General features: G+C 43.4%; 1 long non-coding RNA gene across 2 annotated transcripts; it reads left to right on the top strand.

Annotated features, from left to right (window-relative positions):
- Nucleotides 1-284: 284 nt before the first annotated feature.
- On the top strand, nt 285-19,886 carry LOC112675861 (uncharacterized). Of its 2 annotated transcripts, none has more exons than XR_007407334.1 (6): nt 285-1,863; nt 4,851-5,073; nt 6,633-14,635; nt 14,933-15,095; nt 15,746-15,932; nt 19,139-19,886. It is a non-coding gene; the product is annotated as an uncharacterized LOC112675861 (long non-coding RNA). The 2 variants fall into 2 exon arrangements; XR_007407335.1 differs by having other exon boundaries at nt 4,914-5,073.
- Nucleotides 19,887-20,087: the final 201 nt, after the last annotated feature.

Below are 20,087 nucleotides of genomic sequence, written 5' to 3' on the forward strand. Positions count from 1 at the left end.
TCACTGGGATAAAATTTGATCTAAAATATGTCATTGCCAGGGTGATTAAAATGCCATCCTGTACCATCAGTGAACAGAGAGGAGAGGGAACGGCAGCCAGGATGTCAAGTTTTCAGAAAATAACAGAAAACGAGTAAGTTAGGGTTACAAAACCCAGAATCATCGAATGTTAGAGTTGCACGTACTTCTGGGAGTGATCCTGACCGGCTCCTTTATTTTACAGATGAGCGAGCTGAACCTGGGTGAGGGCAACTGGGTGAGGGCTCTGTTGCCCAGCCCCAGAGCAGGGGTTCTGACCCCCCAGCCTGGTGCTCATTTTGCATCACACTCTGCTGTCATGACACTTAAAAGGAAAGGAAGGTTTTTTGTTTTTTTTTTAAGACTTTATTTATTCATGAAATACACACAGAGAGAGAGAGAGAGAGAGAGAGAGAGGCAGAGACACAGGCAGAGGGAGAAGCAGGCTCCTCGCAGGAAGCCTGACTTGGGACTGGATCCCGGGACTCCAGGATCACACCCTGGGCCAAAGGCAGGCACTAAACCGCTGAGCCACCCAGGGATCCCCAGAAAGGAAGTTCTTAATGCAGCACTCCTTCTAAACTCCTTCTTTACCAGATCCAGGGCCTGGTGGCTAAGGAAGGACAGAAGAGAAGTGAGAAGAAGCCGCCAGCCGCGGACTCCCTAAATGAGAGTCTCAGACATCATCACCGTGTCGAGATGTCCCCGCTCCCCAGCTTACTCAGAGGGTCACAGAGAGGAAGAGTGACTGTAAGCAAGAGGCCCCAGGGAAGGCTCCCCAGCATGGGTCAGGGGGTGTGGGCACAGCAGCTCGCCTCTCCACTTTCCTGCCTCAGGTCCCCTGGGAAGCTACAGGAAAATCTACATCTTTGAGACAGAGTGTGGTGGCTGGAAGTGGAGGTGGGGTTTCAGGCTGGAGTCGGGTGAGATTTCCCTTCCAACTCAAAACCTTCACAGGAGCCCTTGGCCAAGCATTCCAGATCCACCATAGTCTGCGTGAACCCTGCCCATCCAATTTTATTTTCTACCACTGGCCTGATGTCAGCACACATCCTATACCTTGGACTATTCTGACCAACCGATAACCCGGGGAAAAGTGCCAGTGTCAACCCAAGAGGCCAGCCCAGAGGCAGTCCTTGGCAGGGGAGGAGGAAGGACTTCTAGGCTGTAGGGAGCAATTCTGAAACTGAGGGGGAAGGCGTCTAGGGCACATATCTGAGCAAGGAGTACCCCAAGACTTCCCCCATATCCCACAACATCATGCTTACCTCCAAACATGACACCACCATGGCAGTGACATCGATAATAGAGTGGGCGTGGCCCAGCCCCCAGCTCTGAGCTCCCAATCTCCTGTGACCAGAGCAGTCAAGGCCAGCTCTAGAACAGCTGTTGCCCTGAGCTGTGACAAGAGCAGCATGTGGCAGCAGAGGACAAGATGGGAGGATCCAAATTGTTGGTTTTCTTTCTACAATGAGGTTATAACCAAGATTACTATCATAGAATGAATAAGCCCTGAGGCTTTTATCACCGGAATGGGGGATCCTGGGAGCAAAAACAGACATAATCTCAATAGTAGAAGATAAAAGAAATGTGAGCTTATCTTCTACTCAAATTGTAATGCACCAGTGACCCTGGCATTGAAGTTATAGCCACCCACCCACTAAAGCTCTGGCTCTAACTTTGCTTAAACCAGCTTGCACTGAAGTGAAGATGGTCACGGTGTTTACCTTGAAAATCACCCACTGGATGACCTACTATGCATCAGGCTTACAAAATTATCTTTATTTCCTGAACGGAACAGGATATGTGAAGACACCAAAACTAATGATTGCCCTGCCAACCCCAGTAAGTCCTGAAGAGACTTTCAGAGTTCCCCCTTTTCCCTATTTGTCTTAGTAATGAATTCTCTGAATCTCTGACCTGGCAGTTAGGTTATCTTTCCCATCTCTGATAAAAGCCTAACTGTGGGGAAAGATAATATTTTCTTAATCAAATGAGTATCAGTAAGATCTATGCAGTAGCCTGTAACATTTTTTAAATGACTTGACTCTTTAGCAGCTTCTCTTGAGAGAAAGCCTTTGGGTATGATACGAATATGAAGGATGATTCTCGATTTATTCCAGATTTATTGAACTCATAATCATTTTTAAACTTTTAGGCTGGGGGTGCCTGGATGGCTCAGTGGGTTAAGCATCCGCCTCGGCTCAGGTCCTGATCTCTGGGTTCTGGGAACAAGCCCCATGTTGGGCTTTCTGCTCAGCAGAGAGCCTGTTTCTCCCTCTGCCTGCTGCTCTCCTGTGCTCTCTCGCTCTCTCTCTCTTTAATATAAAATAAAATAAAATAAAATAAAATAAAATAAAATAAAATAAAATAAAATAAAATAAAATAAAATAAACTTTTAGACCGGAATTCTTGAACTTTCTAGCTTTTTTACAATAGAAAGGAGATTGTGAACAATTATTTAACCAGTCTGGTTAAATAAACCAAGCCCCATCAGTTTCAACTGCCAATCAGGATCTTCAAGCATAACTGTTTAGCATTTTGAAAGACCTTGTTTAGAATGTTTTCTCTTGGGATGCCTGGGTGGCTTAGTGTGTTAAGCATCCAACTCTCGATTTCAGCTCAGGTGGTGATCTCAGAGTTGTGAGATGGAGCCACAAGTCAGCTCACATGGTGGGCATGGAACCTGCTTGAGATTCTCTCCCTCTCCCTCTACTCCTCCTCTACCCCACAAAAAGAATATGTTCTCAGCTGTTTTACCTCTCTCTGCTACAGTTTCCAAGCATATAAAAAAGATCATGATAGTATCTCCCTCATAGAGATATTATGAAGATTACATAAAATAATGACTGTAACATTTAACACAGAACTTGGCTCAGTAAATACTAGATTTTATTACCAGAAGACTACAGTGCCCCCCCTCCTGGCTCGTTTACCTATGTAGTTTCACTCTCAGTGGGTTTAATTACCCTCCTTCAGCATCTGCCTGGAAGCAGATGATCCTCCTTCTGTTTTTTTTTTTTTTTTTAAGATTTTATTCATCTATTCATGAGAGACAGAGAGAGAGAGAAAGGCAGAGACACAGGCAGAGGGAGAAGCAGGCTCCATGCAGGAAGCCTGATGTGGGACTCCATCCCGGGACCCGGGAATCATGCCCCGGGCCAAAGACAGGCGCTCAACCGCTGAGCCACCCAGGCATCCCGATGATCCTCCTTCGGAAATCTTGTCAGAAGGTCAGTAGTGGCATAAAGCTACATCACAGCACCTACATCATTCCCCTCACTTCACATCATCACGTAGGCATTTTATCTTCTTACCAGAAGAAGGATAAGTAAAGCACAATAAGATATTTTGAGAGAAAGAGACCACATTCACATAACTTTTATTACAGTATGTTCTTACAACTGTTCTATTTTATTATTGTTGTTGTTCCTTTCTTACTGTGCCTAATTTATGAGTTATACTTTATCATAGGTATGTGTATATAGGGGAATACATAATGTATATGGGGCTCACTACTATCTGCAGTTTCAGGGATCCACTGGGGGTCTTGGAACATACCCCCTACAGATAAGAAGGGGCCACTGTAATTCCCTTCTCCACTTGATTTTGCCTTTATAGACATGGTCTACAACCTTTTGAATGTCACAAAGATAGTCCTAACAGTGAACAAATGGCCTCTGAGTAAAATGAAATTAATGCAATCTGTGATTTTACTACTTGGAAAAAGAAGTTGGCTAAAGGTTTACTGTATTTATTTCCTAGGGCTGCCACTACAATGTACCACAAAGGGGGTGGCTTAAATAAAACCCCAGAAACTCATTCTCATCTAATGGTGAAGGCCTGAAGTTCAAACCAAGGAGTCAGTCAGCAGGGTGGCTTCCTTGTAGAGGCTCCAAGGGATAGTATTTTTCAAGTGTCTCCCAGCTTTTGATGATTGCTGGCAATCCTGGTGCTCCTTAGACACTGGATGCCCTCCAATCTCTGCCTTCATATTTATATGGCCTTTCCTTCTATGTCTCTGTCACTCAAATTTCATTCTTCTTTTTCTTACAAGGACATCAGTCTTTGGATTTAAGGATCACTCTAAATCCAGGATCATCTCTTCTTGGGATCCTTAACTTAATTACATTTGCCAAGACCCCATGTCCCAATAGGTTCATATTCATAGGTACCAGGGGTTAGGATTCAGACATATGTTTTGCAGAGACACTATTCAACCGATCACAATTATTTTAAGTTCTTCAAACAAAAGCTTTTCTACTACTTCGTTACAGAAATGAAATGACTTTAGAGCAAGTATTGCTCATTTTCTACACATCTTTGGAAACTCCTACAAAATATGCAAAAAGTATGGATTGTATGAAAAGTTTAAGTTTCTTTGAAATCTGAAGTCATATTAAGTCTTTATAGAAGGTGGTGGCAAACTCAATTTTGAATTTTTTTAAAGATATTTTTTTTTTCATGAGAGACAGAGGGAGGTAGAGACATAGGCTGAGGGAGAAGCAGGCTCCCTGCAGGAACCTGATGTGGAACTCAATCTCAGGACCCCAGGATCACAACCTGAGCCAAAGACAGATGCTCAACCACTGAGCCCTCCAAGAGTCCCTCAATTTTGCATTTCTAAGCTCTAGAGAGTGGTGCCGTCATAGGCAGAATAATGACCCACCAAATGCCCATGCCCTGATCTCTGGAAACTGTGACTATGTTTACCTTGCACAAGAAAAGGAATTACAGTTACAGATGGAATTGCTAATCTGCTAACTTTCAAATAGGGAAATTATTCTGGATTATCCAGATGGGCTTAATGTAATCATAAGAGTCTTTAACAGTGGAAGAGTGGGTCTTCATGCTGCCATGTGGAAGAGTTTAATCTATTGTTGCTGACTTTGAAGATGGAGGAAGGGGCCACAGTCCAAGGAATGTGGGCAACTTCAAGAAGCTGGAAAGGGCAAGAAAACAGTCTCACACCCAAAGCCTCCAAAAAGAAATGCAGCCCAGCCAGCGTCTTAGCCTACTAGGACTGATGATGTTGCACTTCTACCCCTCAGAATGGTAAGATAACAAATTTTCTCTAACTCACTGAATTTGTGTTAATTTGTTATGTAGCAACAAGAGAAGAATACAGATGCACTCTAAATAAACACACTTGTCTTTTCTACTTAAATTCTGCTAAAAGGGTGGGAGCAGAATTGAGCATGATCTCACAAGAACAAAACATGAGAAGAGGAAAAAAGAATAAGGTGTTTTCTGAAACTAGAAAACAAATGGACAAGTGGTACCTGACCTGAGAAAGTGGCATCATAAGCCATTATTGTGAAGACAAGAAGCAGCTCAATTTATCATGCAGAACCCTCAAAAGGACCAGAAAGTAGGGATAAAGCTGAGGTTAAAAACAGAAGGATTGGTGAAAGTGTTTTCAAGGAGAAGTTAGAGCCCTAGATCTTGTCTCCTTCTTTATCAGCCTTGCAATTGCTCCTTCCCAGCCCCAGCAGAAGACTGGAGGTTCTGTCCCCACAGAGGGAATAACACACAATCTCTAGAACAATACACATCCTTAGAACGATCCCCAGAATGATACATCAAGTAATGTTTGTTGAATTGAATTGAATTGAATTGAAAATGAATTGGATTGTACTCATGATAGAAAATGTATTTTATGCATATTATTTACCCATCAAATAGTCAATGTACAAAGATGAATGACTAAGACACAGTATCTTTCCACAACGCATTCTGGTGTGGGACAGACACAATTCCTCAGGCCATTACAAAAGAGGGTGATAAGAGCTATGCCAGAGGTGACCCGGTGGCACTACCAAAGTACTGAGGAAGGGAGCCCTTCTCATAGTGGGTAGAATAGACATGCCTTTGCAGATACTGAGATGCTTGACTTGATCACTAATCAACCTTTATATTGGCCAATAGCATAATACACAAAGAACAATGTTTTGCTATGGGACAATCATTACATAAAGTAATGAGGGTTGTTTTGCGGAATTCATTCTGTGGCCTCCAGTCAATAGTATCATCATAAAGCCATGGATGTCAAAGGTGGATGGAATGAAGAGCCACCTGGATATAGAACAGGATGACAAGTAGTTTAGCTACATTATTTCTACTCTCAGAATAATCCTGCCAGATAGGAATTATAATCCTCACTTAGGAGATTAGAAAATTGAGACTCAGAGAGTTTCAGTAACTTGCCCAAAATCATCTACCTGGGTCTTCCAAGTCAGTTTATCCTCAAAGTCCACATTTGCTTTATGCAGCCACACTGCCCTGGATGGTCAGGCCCGGGAGGAGTGGCTCATGAGATGAGTCCACTAACTGAGCCTAGGGCTTAGGTATGGCCTGAAAGTAAAGCCATCCACACTGCTATGTAACCTCAGGGCTCTAGATAAATGGTCTTTGGGACAATAGAACGGCAGATGAGTAAATTTTGCTCCTTAGTTTATGACACTTCACTAGAGTCTATGCAAACCCCCTCTCTTTTTATATTAACTTTGTTCCCCTTTGATCATTCATGTGACAACTATTTAGAGCGTCTACAATGTGTTAGGCACTATTTTTTCCTGCTGGGAATAAAACAGTCAAAATCTTTGCTCTTGCAGAGCTGATTTCTAGTCATGGAAATTGACAAATGAAGAAACAATAAATATATGGCAACTGGTGAATAAACGTTATGAAGAGAAAATAAAGCAGAGTAAAAAAATGAGACCCAAAAGAGTACCATGATCTGAATACGTTTTAAAAAGATACCTGCCTGCTGTGTAGACAGCATATCGTAAAGAAAAAAGGAGGTAAGCCAAGGGACCAGTGAGGAGAGGTGGTGGCTTCAGCTAGGCTGGCTGGGGAGCCATGAAGGTAGTAAAAGTAAAAGTGGGTCAATTCTAGATGCTTTGAAAGTTGAGTCAACATGATTTTCTAGAGATTGAGTGAGAGGTGTGAAAGAAAAAGGGTAAAGGACCCTATCATAGGCTGAACAAATGGTGGACCGGAAGATATCCACCTCTGGATCCCTGAAACCTGTGAATGCCATCTAACATGGCAAAGGAGGGTGGGGGGAAGTGGTCTTTGCAGATGGGATTAAGGAGTTTAAAATGGGGAGATTATATCCCAGATCATCTGGCTGGGCCCTCACAAGAGGGTTGCAGAGGGAGACCTGACACACAGAGACCTGACACACACAAGGTGCTGTGACAATGAAGCAGAAAGGCTTGAAGATGCTGGCCATTCAAGACTGGAGTGATGTAAGCACAAGCCAAGGAGTGCCAGTAGCCCCCAGAAGCTGGAAGAGGCTAGGTGGATTCTCCCCTAGAGCCTCCAGAGGAGTTGGCAACTTGCTTCTAGCACGACGATACTGATTTTAGATTTCTGATCTCCTGAACAGTGAGAGAATACACGGATATTGCTCCACACTACCCAGTTTGTATAAATTGGTTCCAACAGCCACAGGAAACTAACACAGAACTCCCTCCAATTTCCCTCCCCACACCAGACATCCGCTCTTATGTACTGAATATATGGCCTGATACACGTATGATACTTGTAGAGTATGGATGGTCACTTTGAAGGGCATATATGGTTTTGACTAATATTATTTATGTTATGCTCTAGATCTTACTCTTTTTCCTCTTCTGTACTCAACTCTACAGATTTAACGTCTTTTCACACTCTTGTGTGCATGCACATCTGGCTTGTTGTGTCTACCTGCCGCAGAACTTCTGTAGCATTCCTGTGTGGGATGGGATGTGCCTTCCCCATTCTTAGGGAAATGGACATCTCCTTTGCTCCCAGCTCTCTGCTGTTCAACTATTACAGTTTAAAAACTTGCTTCATCAAGAGGTGGATAGTTGCTGATGTGATTTTTCTAGGACCAGGTAAAAGAACAGATATTGTAGCTGGACCCAAACTATGAGAGGATAAACTGTCAGCTGTGTGTTTGAGTGACAAGTATGATTCTCAAGCCCCTTGGTCCAACCTTTCCTCACAGGTCCTTCTGCCCTCATCTTCCCTCTACCCAAGTGATCTCAGGAAATTGAAAGGCCTAACAATTCCAGCTGTCTTGCTTGACAAATCGGAATGGAAGTTGGCAGCTGTTTTCTCTCCAGCATCCTCTGGGAAATCCACCCGACTACGTGTTCCCAGCCTGCCCTTGCTTTCAGAGCTGTAATGTTCAATACCAAGTGGCAAGTGCCACGTATAGGACATTAGTGCAAAGAAGCAGGGCAAGGCCTGGGAGGGGCAGAAACAGTCCCTGGGAGGAAAAGAAGCCAAAGCTATTTAGCTAGAAGAAATATAGATGGGATGGGCTCAGCTGGCTCCAAGTGTATAGACAATGATGCTAAGCAATTTGCTTCTACTGAGTTGAGGAACCGACACAGTGCACATGAGCTGATAAGAAACACCTGGCTCAGACTTTAAGAAGGCCTTTTCAATGAGTGATGTTAGGGGCCAAAACCACGCAGCATCGAACCTAGAATGTGTGGAATCATCTGAACTCTGTCAAAACAAACACTTGGTCTGGAAGGGACCTTCACAATCTATGTTAGCTCTGTCATTAGTTTGCTTTAGAACTTAAACCAAGCGCCTTTGCTTTGGTCTCCCCATCTGTAAAGAGAAGGGTTCAAAGATGTGGCTGCAAAAAATTAACTCAAAATGCACGACAGAACTAAATGTAAGAGCTAAAATGATAAAACCCCAAGAAGAAAACCTTTATTTTATTTTTTTTTAAGATTTTATTTATTTATTCATGAGAGACACAGAGAAAGAGAGAGAGAGAGGCAGAGACACAGGCAGAGGGAAAAGCAGGCTCCATGCATGGAGCCCGACGTGGGACTCGATCCTGGGTCCCCAGTATCGGGCCCTGGGCCAAAGGTGACACTAAACCGCTGAGCCACCCGGGCTGCCCAGAAGAAAACCTTTATGACCTAGAATTCAACAAAGATCTCTCAGATATGGCACCAAAAGCATGATCCATAAAAGAAAACAATTAAAATATTGGACTTCTTCAAAATTTAAAAACTACTTTTCTTAAATGATACTATTAAGAAAATTAAAATGTGAGTGAAAGACTGAGAGAAAATGTTTGTGACTTATATAACTGATAATTTGTATAACCGATAACTGGTGAATGAGATATTGTCCTAGATATCTCCACTAAAATGGCTATAACCAAGAAGTCTGATAATCCTAGTGGGAATGTAAAATGGTCATAGCCCCTTTGGGCAAAATGGTGGTTTCTTAAAAAGCTAATCATCCACCTACCATACAACCCAGCACCTCCACTCCTCGATGTACACCAAAGAAATGAAAACATATGTCAACACAGACACTTGTATGTGACTATTCTAGCAACACCCCAACACTGGAAACAAGCCAATGTCCATCATCTGGTAAATGGATGAACATAATGTAGTATATTCATGCAATGGATTGGAATTCAGCAATATAAAAGAAATGATACTGATACAAGCAATATTATGGTTGAATCTCAAACACTTTATGCCGTGTGAGAGGACCAAACACAAAAGGCTACCTGTCTTCGGATCACATGGTATGAAAGCTCTAGCAACAGTAAAACCATAGACACAGACAGTGCCTGCCTGGCACTGGGGTTCGGAAAGGAAGGTGATCCTAAGTAGGCACAACGAGAACTCTAGAGGTGATGGACGTGATAATGGCTTCAAAACTGGATACATCTACTAACAATCATCAACCATATTCTAACTACAAGCAAATTCCATGGTTTGTAAATCTTACCTTGGTGAAGCAAAAACATAGGATGTGGCGAAACAGAGATCTCTGTGCCCCTGAGGTTCTGTACACATTTTGTTTTTTGTTGAATGCACACCCACTTGCTCAGCAATCTAGTTAGAAATTGCCTGAGAACAATGATCCAGAAGGTGGTGGATTCGTGAAATTTTACACAAAATCTGGTGGCCTGGGTTGAGTTAGCTTTGTAAAGTAGGTGGCTTTGTTTCTATTCTGTTATCTGTCCTCTCCGCCAGATCAGCGCTTCCAGCCACCACACTTTACCCTTTCTGTTACCCCTTGTCCTCAAGCGGATAAGAGTTAGGCAGACTTGTGTTCAAATAGGCAAAGGCCTTCGACTAATGGATGGTTCCTTTCTCTGTAAAGTGGGGATAATCGAGCCAAGCAGGTGATGCCAATGGAGCTGGTTCCCACAGAGAAGCTGTCAGCAGCTAGCTTCTCCCTCCTCTTCCCCATCCCCAAATCTGCTCTCAGGAAAAGAAATCATTAACTCCTCACAGAGAATGCACTTCATTTAATTCCTTTTCTGCATTTGGAATGATCCTTTTCGGAGTGGAAGAAAGGCTTTTTTCTGCACTGAGGGGGAAAATGGCCCCATCCAGCCAGTAGCCCCTCCCAAACTCCAGAAATCTCACTTTCTGGTCTCTTTGCTTGGTTACCCACCACAGACTCTGGGAAGAAGCCAGTTTTGGGCAGCCTGAAAACCCTGTGCTTTCCCATATTCAAATGCCATGTTCTCCGTCAAATGGTCCCAAGGAGTGTTGTGCTGTTTCAGATCACATCAGGAGACACACCCAGAATGCCAAGGACACACCCTCAGCTACCTGAATGCCAAGTGCATACAAGCCATCCCTACCAAGCACAGTGGTGTAGAGCCCAGCTGGGACCAGGGTCAGAGGAGGAGCGCTCCGGGTGTAACATTAAAGGAGGCACTGATTTCCAGGTGTCAACTCTGCACTTGCATGATCCTGGGAATGAGTTCTTCCTTAAGAGTGGGCCCCTTAGGGCAAGCATTCTCAGGATTGTGCAAACATAAAGGAGGCCCCAGAGGGTGGTCTTCTACAGTGTTTTATCCTAGACCCCTCCCTTGCCTCCCTTAGTAGCAGCCCTACTAGAGAGGATGTAGAGCTAAGTCCACACACTGAAGCTAGAGCTCCAGCTCTGCCATCAATTAGCCATGGGACCTTGGGCAAATCTGCACCCCCACTTTCCTAACTTTTCTGACTCTGTGATTCCAGGGCTACTTTGCCATTCTTGGCAATAAAGCAAAAACAATTGTGGCAGTCTGCATTACCTTGATCTAATAGATGCCTGCTTAAATTTCCTATCTTCATAGAAACATCCCCTGACCTATAGGCTGCTATCATGTTGTATTAGCAATTTATTCCTTTATTCACAGCAGTTATCACAATTTATAATATTGTTTTATTGTTTTGTACAAGTCAGGATACTTTAGATTATAGTGCAGTAATAAAACTCCCCAAATCTCGGGAGCCTAAAACAACAAAGGTTTATTGCTTTTTCATTCTACACATATGTTAGGGGGCAGCTGGGAGGCTTGGCTCAGGGGCCCGGCTGATGGGGCGGCCACCATATGGACACTTCACTGGTCATTGTGTCAGAGGGCAGAGAGCTCCAGGGAGCATCACATGAGCTGCTCAGCCCAGAAGGGGCACACAACACTTCTAGTCAGAATCATTGGCCAGAACTAGTCAATGTCCCCAGCCCCCTACAAGAGGCCCTACCACTGTACTCACTACATGTGCCCCAAAGGCAGAAAGCCACAAAAATTTGATGAGCAGCTCTAATGACTCTTGCATTATTTATTTGGTTTTGTCTGAATCCTCTGATCAGAATGGTCCATAAGGGCAGGATGGTCTATCTTGTTCATCATTTCAGCCCCAGTTGCTGGTTTAATAACCATCCATTGACTATCTGAATGGTTCTGGTAGTTTAGGATTGGTGGCCAAGACTATTGGGTGGGCAAATGTCAGCTCCCAGCAAACTGCTTGGAATCTGGAGGATCGTGTTAACCCCACCCTCCTGAAAGAGGAAGAGTGCTGAAACTGCTGTTTTCCACAATTTGCCCCTTGAGTATCTAACTGCAAAGGCAAACCAACAAGAACGTCTGGGAGTCAGAGCACAGACCAAAGTGGTGAGCTCTAATCTCACCTGTCTTAGTAATTTTATTCTTTATCTTAAAAGCTCACATGAATTTTATATTTTGTTCCATATTATATCCAAGGTCTTAAAAATGTTTTAAAACCTTGAGCTGGGGGAAATGAGTGCTTTGTGAACACATGTCATGCTTATTTCACTGTTCTGAGGCCACCCTGACAGCTCCACCACCCCCTGCACCCTGAAGGTGGTATGCCCCCAGTGGGAGAACACAGCTCTAAGCCTCCTTAGGTGGCTGCTGGGGCCTTAAGGCTTAAGCTTAAAACATTCAGAACATCCTCCACATTTTGTTTCCTTTCTGTGGTGCCTTTTTTCTCTGATGGGGAATTTGTAATGAATACTGCATGGGAGGATTTGCCTTTGTCTAACAAAATGAGGAAGAGTAATAGAGGCCTCATTTTCTTTCCCACGGGTTGATGGACGGAATTCTTCTACACCAGCATTTCTCAAACTTTTTTTTCCATTACTCACACTAAGAAATACATTTTATAAAATGTCACAAAATGGACACTGTGGGTAACCCCGTGCAGGCTGTTGCACCCATTCTGCAGCTGTCAAGAGCATTGCCTCCTTCTTTGGAGAATTACTCTGGGCTGAGCAGAAGCTGCCTTTTCAGAGGTTACGCCCCTGTATTCCTGAGAGCAGCCCACAGCCAACGACTGGCTGACTTGGGGGTTCAGGAGGCTACCAGCTTGTCTCTGGTACAATTCGAACCATGGGATTAGGCGTGAGAGCAGGCCCTGCTCAGCTCCTGCCCTGCCCTGTCCAGCTCCCTCCCTGCTCCCTTCTCTTTTTTCTGAGACCAGTCCTTAAAGACATCATAGACACCCACAATCTTTTCTTGGGCGTTGCTTCCAAGGAACCTGAGTTAGGACGATACCCAACACACACACACAAACACACACACCTACATACACACGCCTTTGAAATAAAATTGCCACAGCAACTTCACGTAATGTGCTCTGATATTTGCTATACTGTTCTGTTTGATTTATTTTTATTTTTTTCTTTTTTTAAAAGATTTTGTTTATTCATGAGAGACAGAGAGAGGCGGAGACATAGGCAGAGGGAGAAGCAGGTTCCCTGCGGGGAGCCCGATGCAGGACTCGATCCCAGGACCAGGGGATGATGCCCTGAGCCAAGGTAGATGCTCAACTGCTGAGCCACCCAGGCATCCCTGATTTTTTTTTTTAATTGCTCATTTGTGATCCACAAATAAGTCACAGCCCTGCGGTTTGAAAGCCTTGGCACTAAACCTTTCCAAGTTAACTTTCTGGAGGCTGACGTTCAGTACCTGGTCAGGTTAAGGAGAAGGTGAAGCAAAGGACATCTGTTTCAGTGTGCACAGCATTGAGAGTTTAGAGGCTCAGGAGGTTGACTCTAATAGGACTGAGCATCTCAAGGGAGCACCATGCATCCACTGCCTTCCAGCCCACTGGCCTACTCCACCCTCTCCAAGCCGATTTTCCTTCCTGGCAGGAATGTATATACTCAGAGCTTCAAAAGGAAATGTGGATTCCAAGGAAATAAAGCAGATTTTGACCCCGCACAAATGCATGGAGATATGGACACATGAGAACATTTAATTTCGGCATTGTCTGTGATGGCCAAGATCGAAACATTGCAAATGGCCATCCCTAAATGAACTGCAGTGCATTATGTCCATTAATAATAATGTAGGCATCTAAGTACAGAAAGTTTTCCACTAAGAGTAAAACTCAACGGCCCTTCAGTTCATCAATTTAATTCCATTTTCATTTTTAAAAAATTAGTATGTGTATTTTTGTATAAAAATATGGGAAAATATACTCAAAACTATCTGCAGGGGAATGATGATGGGAGGCTTTTACTTTCAAAGTCATACATTTCCACAGCATTTGAACATTTTCCCGCAAGTATAATTTACTTTTGAAATGGGACAAAGCAATAATTTTTCGCTTTAAAACAGTAAAACACAAAAGGAAGCTATTTATAAGGTGGCAGCATATGTTCCTTTGAAGTCACAATAGCAGTCCTTCCGCGGGTGACGTGTGCTTTCAAGAGTCTGAGATAGAAGCCATTTCTAGAAGTTCATGTTCTGAGGCAACATCTCACCATATAGAACATAGAAGAGTGATAAAATACAAATCAAGAAAATGTGTAAACCAGAAAGAGCCTCGGAAACTTGATAAATGTCCCTGTGCCCCAGAAACAGAAGAGAAACCATCAGGTGGCTGAGTTTGGCTCCAGCATGGTCCAGGGAAAAAGAGGTGGGGGGTTGAGAGGAGGGTAGAGTTAACCTCACTGCTGGATGTGGGGACTGGAGGCCTGCAGCTCAGCTGGTGAAAGGAGCTGGAAAAAGCTGCCTGTCTGGAGTTATTTGTCTGTTTTTGTTTTTTTAAATCAGGGGTTTGTTATTCTGGCTACATTTATAAATCACCTAGAGACTTAAAAACAGTACCATTGCCCTGGAAATTCTTTATTTTTTTATTTGAGAGGGAAAGAAAGAACAAGCAAGAGTGCAAGAACAGGGGGAGGGAGAAGCAGACTCCCCGCTGAGCAGGGAGCCTGATGATGATGATGATGATGATGATGATGATGATGATGATGCAGGGCTCCATCCCAGGACCCCAGGATCATGACCTGAGCCGAAGGCCAATGCTGAAACAACTGAGTCACCCAGGTACCCCTGCCCTGGAGATTCTTTTTTTTTTTTAATGTTATTTATTCATGAGAGACAGAGAGAGAGAGACAGAGACAGAGACAGAAACAGAAACAGAGACAGAGAGAGGCAGACACAGGCAGAGGGAGAAGAAGGCTCCATGCAGGAAGCCCGATGTGGGACTTGATCTGGGACCCCAGGATCATGCCCTAGGCCGAAGGCAGGTGTTAAACCGCTGAGCCACCCAGGGATCCCTGTCCTAGAAATTCTGATTTAATTTTAAAATTCTCTCTCTTTTCCTTTTATTTTTTTTTTAAGACTCCCATAGAAATGCTAAGCCACAACCAAGATTGAAATCTCTTTGAAACTTTGGGCTTAGATGAGGGTCAGAGGATTCAGACGCAACTTCTGTCCAGGCACTCAACCGAGGAAGCAGCCAGCTTAGAGATGAGATCTGGGATTTCCCCACTATGACCTCAGAGTGAGCATTTCTAACCATCTGTGATTTGGAACTGGAGGCCCTGGGCGGGAGGCTTACCAGGGCTGGTCAGGGAGGGATAAAGAGACAGGTGGACAGACAGGAAAGAAACGTCTATTCATTGGTAAATGGATGAATCCACAATATACGTGATATAGTCATTGAACAGAATATAACAGTGAAATTTCATAACTCAGCATTAACATGGCACCAATGTAGCAGAGAGTTATAAAAGCAACTTGCAGCATGGCATGTACATTATGATATCATTTATTTAAATTTTAAATTATAGGAAACAGGGAGTATGTATTTTTGTGGCTAAATCCGTATACACTAAAACTATAAAAATATTCATAAGAATTAAATACATTGACTTAAGGACCGCGGTTGCCTTTGGAGAGGAATTAGAGAGGGGAACACAGGGAGCAATAGACACAAATTTGGATGAGCCCCAAAAGCATCACGCTGTATATAAGAAGCCAATGTTAGAAGATCACATCCTTATGATTCCGTTTATGACATTGGAGAAAAGGGGGGTGGTGATTAATGGTTGCCAGGGGCTACGGAACACTGTGGTTATGAAGGGAGATTTGAGGGGTGATGGGGTTTCTCTGTGTCCTTACTGTCACTTTCCAATGTACTGAAATTCATAGGGCTGAAATTCACAAAGACGGCAGAATGGTGGCTTCCAGGGGCTGTGAGGTGGAGAGAATGGGAATCCCTGCTTAATGGGGATGGGATTTCAGTTTGGGAAGATGAAGAAAGTTCTGGGAAGGGATGGTGATGGTTGCAAAACAATGGAAATGTACTTATTGCTCCTGAACGGTACACTTCAAAATGGTGAGAATGGCAAATTTCTGTTATGTATATATTACAATAATTTTGTAAATGAAAAAAAAAACTCATAAAACTGTTACAAGAGGAAGAAAAAGCCTTTTTTAATTGAATTTTATTGCGTGGTTATTAAAAAACAAAAACACTAAAAGATCTGAAACAAATATTACAAAATGTTAAGATTTATTAAAGCTGTATGAGAAATACCTTCATGTCTGTTCCTGAATTATCTTCACTTTTCCTCATGTTTAAAATATCCTAAAAAATGTGTGATAGTTTTGGGTCAGATCAAATTTTTAGGGCTTCAGGGAGCTTTTGAGATCATCCACAGCCCTTCCCTGAACAGAGAGACACTGAGTTTTCACAGCTAAAACTCCTGACTCCCAGGCCACCGGTTTACCCATGCTGACGATCTGGAATTGAAGTTTTAACTGATAACAAAATTAGGCTTCATGCATTTTGAAGAGCTTAAGAAATGCAAAAACACACAGAGTGTATCAGCTTCTCCTTTTCCACAGGAAACAATCCCTGCATAATCAGAACATCGAACTAAGCACTCTCAAGAACAGAATTAAAATTTAATCAGTAGCTTTCTTCAAAAGAATTGTTAAAATAATTTTAAGACAAAAAACTTGCAAGAAAATGTACCGGATTTTACACGGTGATATTCAAACTCATCTCACAAAGCATTTTAACTTGTTTTATCTCAGCTTTGCTTCTTCCTATCTTTGTTCTCACCCTGCTTTCCTCCTCTCTGAATACAACTTCATACTGAATAAGTTCTTGTGACCACCTCTCACCCACATTTAGAGTCAGGGTGGCTCAAATTAGAACAGACTTTCTTTAGCAAGTAGTACTCTGCAAAATTCTTGGCCAAAAAATAATCCTTGGCCACCGCATCTGCAGGGTTCTTGGTTAAGAACTCAGAACTTGGTTAAGGACTTAGAAAGCCAGGAAAGCTAGGTCTGCGCAGGGTAGCATGCAAGAGAGGAAACCCAGCCAGGAACCCCTAGTCCCCCCGCCCCACCAGTGGGAAGACGCTGCTGGAGACACTGCCTTTGGTACCATTGCCACCAGCAGGATTCTCACTTCGCCACAGCCGTCACCAAGAATTTCTCAGGTAATGGAATGTGTTCTAGGAATCATTCCATTTAAACTGAAGGCTCCAGGTGTGAGCATCCAGCTGGCTGAACCTAGGTCCCCAGCCCATTCACTAGCTGCCAGTAACCTCTTTAAAGGGACTCTCAGCCCTGCATTTCAGCAAACCATCCCCCCACACACACACCCATGGTAAAGGACTCTCTCAAGTAGGAAGGAAATACCATACTGGGTAGTAAAACAAGCAAGAGCTGTGTATTTCTTGGGTTTCCATAGGCTTCCCGGCATCCACAGATGCCCTTCTTCCCTCACTGCTTCCATCCCATTCCCTATGCTGCCACTAAAGCTCCACAACTCTTCTTCCCACAACCAAAAATACACATGCCCTGTCTGAGGGGAAGCGCCATTCTGGCATCTCTGAAACTCCTGCTCCTACTCTCCCCCCAGCAGCCAGAGTGATTTCCTTAAGCCTAAGACACCTCTTATCACCACTCTGCTCGAAGCCCTCCAACGGCTCCCCTGTCATTCCAAGAAAAGCGAAATCTTCACAGTGGTTCCTGGCCTCTAGGTCATCATCTCCTCCCCACCTGCCTAACCTCATCTCCTACTGCTCTATTTCTCTCTGCTCCAGCCACCCTGGCCTCCTCTCTATTTTTCCCACATACCTAGCTTGTGTTCACCATGCAGGCTCTACTTACATTTCCTTCCATCAGACAGACACACACCTTGCTCCCTGCATAGATGCTATCTTCTCAACTCCCTTTAAATAAAATAGCAGCCCATCCCTCTTCCCCACCCTGTATCCTACTTTATTTTTCTTTGTATCATCATAACCAGTGGCATTCTATGTGGGATATTTGTTTATCGTCTATCTCCTTCTATTAGAACACCAACCTTATGAGTCAGGGCTTTATTTTTCCATCGCAGATCCCCAGAGCCTAGATGAGGGCCTGGTTAAGAGTAGGTGCTCACTAACCATGCACGGCTCCTGAAGAATGAAATGGAGTCCTCTGCTGAGAATAAAGGTCAGAGAGGGGAGCGAGAGTGTTCTTCCACTGAAGAGTGTAGATGAGGCTTGAGAAGTCTTTGCTGGTGACATGGAGAGAGTTGACCAGGAAATGGAGAGTTTTCTACCAACACTGAGCAATGAAGACATGGGTGAGGATGGGAGCTAATCTAATGGAGCAAGGATATGTGGTTGAGTGACTGCTTTCCATTCAGCCCCACTCAGAACCTCGAAGCAGGTGTGGAGAAGCACAATTGAATTCATCCAGCAATGGAGTTGACCATGCAAGTAGGGTAAGGGGAACAATGATAAAGGACATTGAGGTTCCTTGGCAAGGAAACACTTGTAGGGATGGGCTCTGGGCTCTAAGCTGTGTGGGAGGGTGAGAAAAGAAAGACAAGAAAGTGGTACAGAACACCCAGGTGAGGGAAGCATGCTGTCAGAAAGAGGCTTGTGGACAGCATCATCTCGGAGGATCACTCCTGAGCAATAGACAGCCAGGCCAGGGAGCTGGGAGGGGAGGAGACTTAATGTCAGAAAGTGTGGAAGAGAAGGTACATGGAGTCTGAGATCTTTAAGTGAATCTCTGTGGGGTGATGTGTGTGGCCAGGCTAACAGAGGCAGCTGTACACTGGAATGTGATCTCTGTGGATTTTTAGGATCATAATCTCTTCAGTTATGAGAGTATTTATTTTTATTGTTACAGACATTATAACAGCTGAAATGATTAATATCCCAAGGCTACTTAAAGATCCTTTTTGTGTTATTGAACTACTCGGGTATTAATATAGGAGAAGATCTAATGTAAAACATGGTGACTATAGGTGGAGAACACTGCATTGTATAATTGAATTTGCTAAGAGAGTAGAACTTAAATGTTATCACCAAAAACAAAATAAAATAAGCATGTGAGGTAATGGACATGTTAATTAACTAGATGAGGGGGATGTTTTCACAATGTGGACACACGTCAAATCACTACGACATATACTTTAAACATCTTACAATTTTGTCAATTATACCTCAATAAAGTTGAAATTTTAAAAATATGAGAGCTATTTTAATTCAAAAAGTTTGTAGTAATCTTTAATTATGCTCTTATTTCCAGGACAGAGACCAAATCTGACTCCCTTGAATGGGACAACTGGCAGGATATCGGGTAGCTCTCTTGGACTAATGGAAAAACTGGAAAGACAAACCAGAGAGACAAAGTAGCAGGGAATGCAACCGGAAAGCCACATCATGTTTGTTGGGGTCATCTTAGAAATTGCCAGTAGGCTAGCAAAGATGATCCAATGAAGAGTCAGTCCTGTCCACAGTGACAAAGACCTTGAACTACCCGCTAAGTCTCAGGTGGCAGCCACTTCTCCAGTGTCATCCCCCATGGCCCTGTGATCTCACTTTCACAAATCTTGTTCCAGTGTAGTCCTCACTGATTCCCAGAAACACCATGTCCCTCATGCCTCTTGCTTTCACCTTGCCCTAAAATACCCTTCCTTCCCCTTTATCAGCCTGATGAACTCCTACACACCCTTCAAGACCCTGTTAAATATCACCTGTGTGAAGCCTTTTCCTATTCTCCAGGTACACAGTGTTCCCACAGCACCCAAGTGATATCTCTAGTATAGTCTTGATTGTGTTATTTTTAAATCATCTGTTTTCCTGTCTGTCTTCTCCAGTGACTGTTACCTTGCAGAGGACAAGGACTGTGTCTAATTTATCTTAATTAGTTAATTAGCTAGGTTACTCTAATTAACCTAAAGGGCAGGGGTCTGGTTATTTGCTTCCATGCAAAGTACAATGCCTCACATATTTGCATGTTTAATAAATGCTGAATAAATAACTTAAGTAATTAATGATGACCCAGAAAGCTGGGAAGTATCTCACGGTGCCACTTAATGCATTCCTCTACTGCCAAGCAGGGTCTACTGAAATCTGATCAATCCTTAAACTGGAGAAACCTTCAGGCAGACATTTAAATACTACATCTCCTATATATGAGGAAATGCTTTTTATGCCTAATGTAAAATCCTTTCTAGTGCATTTTACCAATTCTC

This window comes from Canis lupus, chromosome 30 (assembly GCF_003254725.2).
Source record: "Canis lupus dingo isolate Sandy chromosome 30, ASM325472v2, whole genome shotgun sequence".
Taxonomy (NCBI): Eukaryota; Metazoa; Chordata; class Mammalia; order Carnivora; family Canidae; genus Canis; species Canis lupus.